Source organism: Podarcis vaucheri (genome assembly GCF_965113315.1).
Source record: "Podarcis vaucheri genome assembly, chromosome: 7".
In the NCBI taxonomy this organism is placed as follows: Eukaryota; Metazoa; Chordata; class Lepidosauria; order Squamata; family Lacertidae; genus Podarcis; species Podarcis vaucheri.
The window spans coordinates 13,737,291-13,747,428 of record NC_138765.1 but is presented as its reverse complement, the minus strand read 5'-3'; the positions used below and the strand labels follow the sequence as shown (position 1 = coordinate 13,747,428).

The window sequence follows — 10,138 nt, the reverse complement described above, 5'->3', positions numbered from 1 at the left end:
AGTAGACAGTTGAGGCACGTGGTTAGGGCACCCAGAAAGCAAAGGCATGTACACAAAAATAGCTTGGGGTGTATATATATATATATATATATATGCAGGTTTTGGTGTCTTCGGGTGTATATATATATATATATATGTTTGATTATTTTTTAAGCATCAAAGTAGACATCCGGAAAGAAGTTATATTAATTTCAGCATATCTTTAAGTTTTGCATCATTTAAAAAAATTAAGTTATTTTACAGTTTAGATTTGTTTTTATTTTAAATTGCATCTCGTTTCTCACTTGCACCCATCTGCCATTGACACCAGCCCATCCGTCTTCCAGAGATCCGTTTGAGTTTCTGTGTCTTTTTAATGAAAGAAGATGAAGAAAAAGCCGAGGTGAATGATTTATACAAGAGCTGTGAAGCGCTTTGAAGGACTGAACCATGCGACACAAAAGCAAAGCATTCTTTAGAAGCGCAGTCCTTTCCGCCAAGAACAGAAAAAAAGGACGACTTAAAATTGGCCACCCAGTGACGCGCGCGGGCCCAGAGTTACGACTTGCCCCAGCCGAGCCAGGAGAGCTTTGCACCTCCGTGCCAAAGGAACAGCCAGCGGCGCGTGCAAAAGGCTCCCCGACGCGCGCCTGGCGCGCTCATACCTGCACCGCGTCTCCAGCCGCCTCCGCTGCTGCGCTTTCATCCCGTCTTGTCCGCGCTTGTCCCGCCCGGCCTCTCCAAGGAGCTCCTGCGCGCTTCCCCGGGCACTTTGCCTGCGAGCCGGCCGAAGCCATTGATCTCTTAACAAGCCGAGTTCAGAGCCGACAGTGCCGGTCCCGAGCAGGCGCTTTGGTTCGCGCTGACCAAGGTCCGCCCGGGGAGTTTTCTCCAGCGCGCTTTTCACTTTTCGGTGTAAGGTTAAGATCCAAGCAGCTCCTTCTTTACCTAGTCCTAGGTCCTTCAAGGGCTGGGAGGGAGGAGGGGCACAGGCCCGGGGCTGGAATTTGCATACACTTCGCATGTGCTAATTTACTAGCTATCGGAGCGGTTTAACAATCAATTCGTCTTCTTAGGAAACCGTGGGTACTATAGCTCTGTGCGGGGATAAAGGGCCTCCTAACAATTCTCAGCTGCCCTATAATCAGAAAAGGGTATTATTTTATAGCATAACATGAAAAGTACCAGGAACCGGCTTTGTGATCCCATATGTACTATACCGACGAAGTAGTATTATATTACTATAAATAATCATAGCTGTTCCCCAATTAATCTCGGGAACTGTAATTTGTTAAGGGCGTTGTTAGGAGACCAGAGTATTGCCATCCCCGTTATAAATTCCAGAGTGGATTGACAATCCCCTTGAGGGATAGCTCAGTAGAGCACGAGACTCTTAATCTCAGGGTCCTGGGTTCGAGTTCCACATTGCGTGAAAGATTTCTGCATTGCAGAGTGTTGGACTTGTGGTCACCCCCAGCTCTATTATTCAGTCCCTCTTTCCAGGGAAATCTGGGAATGGTAGTCTGTGAGGGGTAGGGAGTCTCCTAACTCTCAGCCCCCTTAAAAAAAACTATGGTCCCCAGGATTATTTGGGGGGGGGGAGGAGCTGTGACGGTTTAAAGTGGTATGAAACTACAGTGGTACCTCGGGTTACATACGCTTCAGGTTACATACGCTTCAGGTTACAGACTCCGCTAACCCAGAAATAGTACCTCGGGTTAAGAACTTTGCTTCAGGATGAGAACAGAAATCGTGCTCCGGCAGCGTGGCAGCAGCAGGAGGCCCCATTAGCTAAAGTGGTGCTTCAGGTTAAGAACAGTTTTAGGTTAAGAACGGACCTCTGGAACGAATTAAGTATTTAACCCGAGGTACCACTGTACTTGAAGCGTAAAGTGCAGATGGGGCTTTGTGAGGGTGTGACAAAACATCATTTGTTCTTAAGTCCACATCCCAGTTAAATGCATTCCAGTGGACATCATTGCCCACCCTCAACAATAATTCTCTCTTATAGGCCTTGTGGTGGAGACTGGAGAGGGATTAGGAGATCTGTCCTTGTCTACAGATTTTGTCCTAATCAAAAACAGCTACTTATCAGCAACAACAGAAACGCAATCACGGAAGATTCAACTAACTGGAACCTGCCTTGCCCTCCCCCGCCCCCCATATTGGGTAGCATGATTACAAGACCCAGCAACTAAAGCCATGACATCAAGGACTCGTCCAGCTGCTCATCTTCCTCTGTCACCTGCCAGCAATGCTCATGACAAAACATGTTGGTCTCTCTGTGCAAAAAAGGACAGGCAGGCACAAAAATGATTCAAGGAATGTCTACATTTAGAAATCAGTGGGGGAGCATTTCAGTTTCCCAAGAGGACATTCCACAGCAGACTAGAACATTGCCCTTGTCTGCCGGAGGAATTTTAAAGGGAAACATTCCAGTGCAAAATAGCCAAATTAGAATGTAGCACAGAGTTTTATTCTATCTGTTTGGGCTTGAATAGAGGCAATGGCTTTGTATCCCATTAGAGATTAACACGGCAAATCAAGAACAACCAAGCACTGCTGTTGTGAATGGTCACTGTGTTTATTTTGCAAATATTTAAGGTTTAATTGAACTGCCGCAGTTCACTCGGCATGGCCATTTGACCCCACTATTATTGCACACTCAGAAAATCATAGAATTGGAAGGGACCCAGAGGGTCATTTAGTTCAACCTCCTGCAGTGAGGGAATCCTGCCCACAGCCATCCCTGAGCAGGCTCAAGCTACAGTACCAACCTTCTGGTTGGCAGCCAGACACACTGATTCATTGCGCCACAGATACAACAACAACAACAACAACAACAACAACAACAACAACAACAACAACAACAACAACTTTATTACTTATAGCCCAGTCTTTAAGGTGCCAGAAGACTCTTTGTTTTGTTGCTTTAAAAATACATGCTTGTGAAACTACAGTGTGTAAGAATTGGGTCTCTGCATCGACCAGTGTAAGCAGCACCTAAGGCAGAATCAGTGCTAAACCCCAAATTCAAATCACTGCAGAGACAGAGGGCGCATCATGTGGGGCTATTGGCTTCAAGTTTCTTTTTTAACCTGCATCGTGGGGGAAATAGACTAGAATAGCAAGTGACTAATAAGTCTATCAGCACCTTCATTGTACAGCTTTTGATGTATCCTGAAGATACAGGCCTTTCTCCTGGCCTTTGACACTTAAGATTATACATTTTTAGGATCTGTTCTAGTTCTGTCATTTAAAAAAAACACCTCTTTTAATGCTGCATTTTATATTGCTGTAACCTGCCCTAGGACCTTCTGGTGAACAGCAGATAATAATAATGATGATAATAATAATGATGATGATGATGATGATGATAATTGCTTAAGAACTTTCTTTAAATCATACCTGCCAGCATAAGCTCACATTTCTGCATTCTGTCTTTTTGAAGTGTTTCGGTTTATTCTACTTTTGTTTTGTTTTGGAAGAGGCAAAGAATACTCGGAAGCTCGAACACAGCTTGTGCTCAGATCCTGGATTTCTTTTCATTGTTTTCTATGGGCCACTCACATTTTTGCTATGAAGCAGGCAGAAGGCGTGGGAGGGGATTCTGAAGGACTCAGGGAAGTTTAATCTTCAAACAATTTGAATTGCATCTCCAGCCTTTTCCTGCTGATGTTGCCCAAGAGGCTGTTAGGGACCAGCTAAGATTTCACACTGCTGACAGCGTGTGGCATCCAACTCAGCGCTACTCAGAGTAGATCCATTATAATCAATGGACTGATGTTAATGGCAGAGCCATACTCTGCATACTGCTAGTGTTGTGTCAAACGCACTATCGTTCACCTTTCACCGCAAATGGGTTTTTCTGACGTACAAGATCCAGCTTCTTCCAAAACAATGGGATGATGGAACTTTTACAAACATACACTAAACTGGTTGGGGTTTTTAATGTGCTTCATTTTCAGAACAATATTGCAAGGCAGGTTAGGCTAAAAGACTGTGATGAGCCCAGACTCACACTCAAGAGCTACAGTGGTCCAGCATCTGCAGCATGGTCCCTGCCTCCAGCATCCTAGAGTCACCCAATCATCATGAAAGGGGAGCATTTTTAGCCCCTGAAGAAGTGGTATTCTCATCATCTGATCAGAGCCAATCAGAGTGAAAGGGGGTGAGTTAGCCACTGGGGATTGGCTCCTGGGGCCACTCCAGAGATGATGTACAGAAAGAACAAGAAAGTGGGGCAGAGCTTATGCTCATGCTACCCAGGGTGGACACACTCCCGAGGGGGGTGGGGGGCACGGATGGTGCCCCCCCCAGGTGCGGGATAGCCACTTTTTAAAAAAATTAATTTTTATTAACCGACCAATCAAATCAAATCACATCACATAAATTCTGAATTACAAAGCTGAATTTTAAATTTTTGTTGCGGGGACCCATATTTCAAGTTCCGAAGGGGGATTCCGATCATCTTCTTGCTACTGCGTTAATATCCACAAATCAGTCCAAATAATGTTCATAATTCTATCCAGTCTTATCTTGCTGTTTCCACATCTCATCTTATTCGTATATTTTTTCTTTTTTTTCCTTTATGATCTCTTCTGATAATCTCCTTAAGCAGATAAACACCAATTATAATCCTGTGTGAATTTTCCGTTCGTCCAGTCCTCATATCACGATGGTTTCCATATATCATCGCTTTCATAAATAACATCACTCTTTCCATCATTAATCTCACAAAAGTGTTGCTCTTAAGTCCCTCTGAGGAGTCTCTCCCACAATATAAAAACAGCTCTGTTCCTCCTCCCAGACTTAAGTCTTCCGACAGAACTTGCCAACATGGCGACGGTATTTTTTACTGTGTCATTCCAAAGCTCTTATACTTTCCACAATCTTCTTGAAACATGCTTTGGTTAGAAAATTATCTCCACACAGTCATAAATCCACAGCTTAAGTCATTTTACATGGCATTACTAACTTGTGACTTGTGGGGGGGGGGATTCTTGGTTAATCACATAGAGAAAAGAAAGGAAAGTTTTTTCCCTCCCCCATCCAGTCCCTTTGCCATACCGAGCCTCGGTGTGTCTTCTCATGATTTATTCTTGTTCCTCTGACCCGTCTTGTTTATCAGAGATCTCTTCAGTTAGCAGTCTTTACTCCCCCTTCTTCCTTGAAATATGTGCATTCGCTTCCTCCTAATTGTTTCTTTTGAAGTTGCTGCAGCTAGGGGCGCAGATCAGAGACAGCGCCCAGGAGCGCCAAGATCCACAGGAGGGCTTTCTGCCTAGTGCCCCCATCCCCACAAATTCGGGGGGTGGTATAGGGCACAGCAGGCAAGGGCAGTCCCCCCCACACCCTTGGGGGGCAGGGAGGCTATTTACTCCCATCACAGCCTCCTAATTACCTCGTGTGGGTCGGAGAGATGTTATTGTCAGCCATCTTCCGATGCGCCCCTAGTGGCCCCTCCTGCGGGATAGCCACTTAGGTGCATGGAGTGGCGTGCGTGCCCTGCAGCCAGGGGTGGAACGAGCCGCCAGTGGCGGACATTTGGCGCACCGCCCACCCACAACTCCCAAGCCTCCCCCAAGCTGTCAAAACGAAGGGGGAAGGGGGGAATGCAACCGGCAAAGCAGTGCAGCTCCCCACTTCCCCCAACAGCTCGGGGTAGGCTTGGGAGTTGAGGGCGGGCAGCACGCCAAATGTCACCCCCTCTTAGCGAAGACACCTGGAGCGGTCCACCCCCACCGCACCGCCCTTCCTCCGTCCCTAACGGTGGGGATCTTCTGTATGTTCCAAATTTAGGCATTTAGGAATGCTGAAAGCAAGTGCTTCTATTTCTAGAGATTGGTGTGCAGGTTCTGTTATGTGCAATCGAACTTCGTGGAAAGCACAACTCGGGTCAATCCAAATTAAGGTATTGGAGCACTCAAAATCCTTTGCCCAGCTTCGTGCACAGAAAATAGCAGATCTAACCGAAAGGCAACACATGGATCCCCTATCATTATTACTGTATAATAATGTTGTATAGTTAAAAGGTAAAGGACCCCTGAACGGTTATGTCCAGTCAAAGGCAAATATGGGATTGCGGAGCTCATCTCGTTTTCAGGCCGAGGGAGCCAGCGTTTGTCCACAGACAGCTTTCCAGGTCATGTGACCAGCATGACTAAACTGCTTCTGGCACAACAGAACACCATGACAGAAACCAGAGCGCATGGAAACACTGTTTACCTTCCTGCCGCTGCAGTACCTATTTATCTACTTGCACTGGCGTGCTTTCGAACTGCTAGGTTGGCAGGAGCTGGGACAGAGCAAGGGAGCTAACTCCATTGCGGGGATTCGAACCGCCAACCTTCCAATCGGCAAGCCCAAGAGGCTCAGTAGTTTAGACCACAGTGCCACATAATTTATAAGATTATTGTACAGGCAATTTTCATTTTGCATGGAGGTTCCGTGCTGGACTTCTGTATGTGTTGATGCACTGTGCCTAGAACTATACCATTCTATTATTCTATGACCCCATCTGAAACCCAAACAGCCACTGCCAGTCAGTGTAGGCGGTACTGAGATAGCTGGACCAATGGTCTGTGTTATGTACTGAAGTTCTCACCCTGAGCCAGCAGGGGGATACTGTAGATAGTTTTCACTCAGGTCCACATATGCAAATAAAAAATTGAAAGTGACGTTCAGTGATTGGATAGTTACAGAAAGTTGTTACTGTTGCGTTGTAGTGGAGCTCTACATAAGCAGGCTGGCTGAACCCTTCAGTTCAGTTCAGTTCTGGCCTGTGAATAAACAAGAGCTGTTTGAAGAATCACTGTGTCGTCTGATATGTTCACCCACAACTTAACAGTCTGACTCAGCCCAAGGCAACTTCCTAACCTACCCACTTGATGGACATGTGCTTCCAAGAAAAAGGGAAGCTGGGTAGGGAACTGAAACCCTATTTCAAACACTAAATTTTTGGGGGCCTGATTTACCTAACAAACCCAGTGCAAAGACTTCTCTTGCACGATGGATCTTTCCCCCTTCTTCTTCCCTGCGCCCCCTGAGGTTGGCTGGGGGTGCGGGTTTTTTTGGGAAAACTCCCTGAACAGAGTGTGGAGGGATGAGAGGGAGGATCTTGCCATCTGGCAAGATGAATTGCATGTGCAGGCAGAGAATTTGTAAGAGAGCAACATTGAATTCTACTCGGATAGCCTAATATTTATCAAAATATTTCAAAGGCATATGTTCCGACCAAGACAAGCAAGTTAATTGCTTGTTATATAATTACCAGTGCATTTAAAAAAAATAATTATAATAAAAAATTGTGTCCCAGGCTCTCCCAGCTAGAATGATGTAGAAGCCTCCCCGCCAGCCGCCTGAAAAAATGTTGTTTGTCTTAATGGCATTCTTTTAACTTCTCTCAAAATCCTCACAGATGTTTTGCTTCAATGGGACTCTCCAGATTTGCTTTGAAATGTGGTGGCAGATCTAATTGTGCTCCTGGTTCCTGCCGAGTAATTAAAGGTGCCATTTTGCGCTTCCCGTTGCGCTTTAATTTGTTGCTTTGCTTCCTCTGCTCTTGTGCCTTTAACTGGCATGAAAAGATAAGGAACTGCCTTTCCTCCTTAACTGATGCACGACAAGCTGCGGTTAATGCCATAGGAAGAGGGGCAGCATTTTTTTAAAAAACCAAACATTGGCAATCTCTCTGCCACTCATCCAATTGTTGCTTATTATTCCACAGCAATGGCCAAGACTCTCCCAGTTGTGTGTTTACAGTGGGGCTCTTGAAGCTTTATAATAACCACAAATGTCGAGGTGCAAAGCCCCTGAAACTGAATTGGCACATCGCCAAGGGATCGGGTGCCAGTTCTGGGACAAAGGCCCAGGTAATTAGCTTCTGGGACACCTGGTTTTATCGTTAAAACATTACTCCGTGAGCAGCGTGCGACATCTCCAAAGGGCTTGTATTTGAGTTTTATTTACTTGCAGTCCCAGTTTCTGATTTGATCCCAGAATGTCCCGATTTACGGCGTCTCTATTTCCATCGGAGAAACGTTGGCGGGTATGGAGCTATGTGACCCCCAAGGCAAGGAGATAAGTAACTACCCTACTTTTAGAAGACGCCTGAAGGCAGCCCCAAATGTTTGTTTTTATGTACAGTGGTACCTCGGGTTAAGTACTTAATTCGTGCTGGAGGTCCGTTCTTAACCTGAAACTGTTCTTAACCTGAAGCACCAGTTTAGCTAATGGGGCCTCCTGCTGCTGCTGTACCACCGGAGCACGATTTCTGTTCTCATCCTGAAGCAAAGTTCTTAACCTGAGATACTATTTCTGGGTTAGCAGAGTCTGTAACCTGAAGCGTATGTAACCCGAGGTACCACTGTATGTTGGAATCCACCCAAAGTGGCTGGGGCAACCTAGACAGATGGCCATAAATAATAAAATTATTATGCTTATCATTATTATGGAATAGGATGTCCCTGTTTTCATTGCAGAAATGTTGGTGGGTATGAGGGTCCACGTGCCACCAAAGACTTCCTGAGCCAATGCTTCAGCATCCAACCCAACCAGCCTTTGCCCCGCCCACCCTGCTCTGTGATGTCATTGGGACTCATAGTTTTCTAAGGAAAGGACGGAACCAGCAGCTGCCCAGACCACTTGGGGTGCAACAAACCAGTCCCTCCATGTGAAGGTGGTGATGGATGGACCCAGCTTCTCCTTTCCCTCGTAAGCGGTCAGTTTCCTTCTTGCTGTTTGTGGGTAGCCAGGGGATATCCTGAGTGGTTATTTCCTTATAGTGTGCACAAACACAAGAATTCTCATGACACAAAACCATTCTGAAACGGATGTTGCGGCTCACCTCTTGCAGTGTTGACTCTAATAGCTCAGAGCAGAGGAAAACACCTCACACAGGCCTATGACCGCTGCTGTTTTACTATAAAGGTGCCCATATTCATGTCTGAGGCCCTAAAAAAACCGACATCAGCCCCAAATACTTGAAAAACAGCCTCTTTCTCTACAGACACTCTTGGGTGTTATGATTGTCAGAGGTGAGGGTCCCTGGGCAGTTTTGCCGCTCTCAGAAGTTCAGGGGGTGGCAGGCCCAGGAGAGGGCTTTCTTTGTGGTAGCCCCTCAGCTGCAGAATTCCCTCCCCACAAAGGTGAATATGCCGCCTTAGTTATGTACAGTGGTACCTCGGGTTAAGAACTTAATTCGTTCTGGAGGTCCGTTCTTAACCTGAAACTGTTCTTAACCTGAAGTACCACTTTAGCTAATGGGGCTTCCCGCTGCCGCTGCACCACCACGGTACGATTTCTGTTCTCATCCTGAAGCAAAGTTTTTACCTGAGGTACTATTTCTGGGTTAGCCAGGTCTGTAACCTGAAGCATCTGTAACCCGAGGTACCATTGTAGTTTTTGTTGAATGCTAAATATGCAAATATTTGCCCTGGCTGTTGACGTCTGAGCTATATAGATTTGGACCCACCCTAGTATCTCGATTGTCGGATGTTTTAAACCTTTTAATGCTCTGTTTTCTAATCACTGTACTGTTGTTGTCAAATTGTTGTAACCTGCCCTAGGATCTCCTGGTGAAGAGTGTGTGAGAAGGCATAAAAGTATTAGTAATCATCATCATAGCAACAATATCATATTTTATCTTGTTAAGTTGCTTTGATATCTTCTTTTTTGCAAAAACAACAAATGTAAACAACAGCAGCAATAAGGCTTCCCCCATCTTGCAGAGGCCCAGTTTGCCTCAGCCAGAAGTCGGACATGTAAGTTCCTCCATTCCCATACTTTTCCAGCAGAGATTCAGCAGGCATCCTTGCTTTTGACTTTCAGGTGTCTCTTGAAGGCTTTTTTTTTTTAAAAAAAAAAAATGCCCACAGGTCTATGCAGTTGTTCAAAAGTTTTATTTCGTTTTAACGATCTTTTGGTATTGCTTTTTAAGTTTTCTCTTTGCAGTACACCTCCCTGATGTCTTACGAGAGGGTGACACTTTCATAAACAAGATAAAGACATATTGCAAGCCCAGTTTTGAAAAATGACTCCGAGAGTGAGCATCCCAGAACAGATACCTCAGAAAAGAGTCTCCGCCCCGCCCCACCCCCGCAATACCTCCCACCCCATTTGCTAGAATGGCCTCCCCAAGTAGACCCACCCTTACACC

The 10,138-nt window shown here is 45.6% G+C and overlaps 1 protein-coding gene across 1 annotated transcript in view; it reads left to right on the top strand.

The window, feature by feature from the left end:
- The first annotated feature begins 8,577 nt into the window (after positions 1 to 8,577).
- LOC309537732 (basal cell adhesion molecule-like) overlaps positions 8,578 to 10,138 on the top strand; it is a 37,554-nt gene continuing 35,993 nt past the window's right edge. The window contains exon 1 of the mRNA XM_082232709.1: positions 8,578 to 8,701. The gene's annotated coding sequence lies outside the window, so the exon portion shown is untranslated. The remainder of the gene's footprint in view (positions 8,702 to 10,138) is intronic.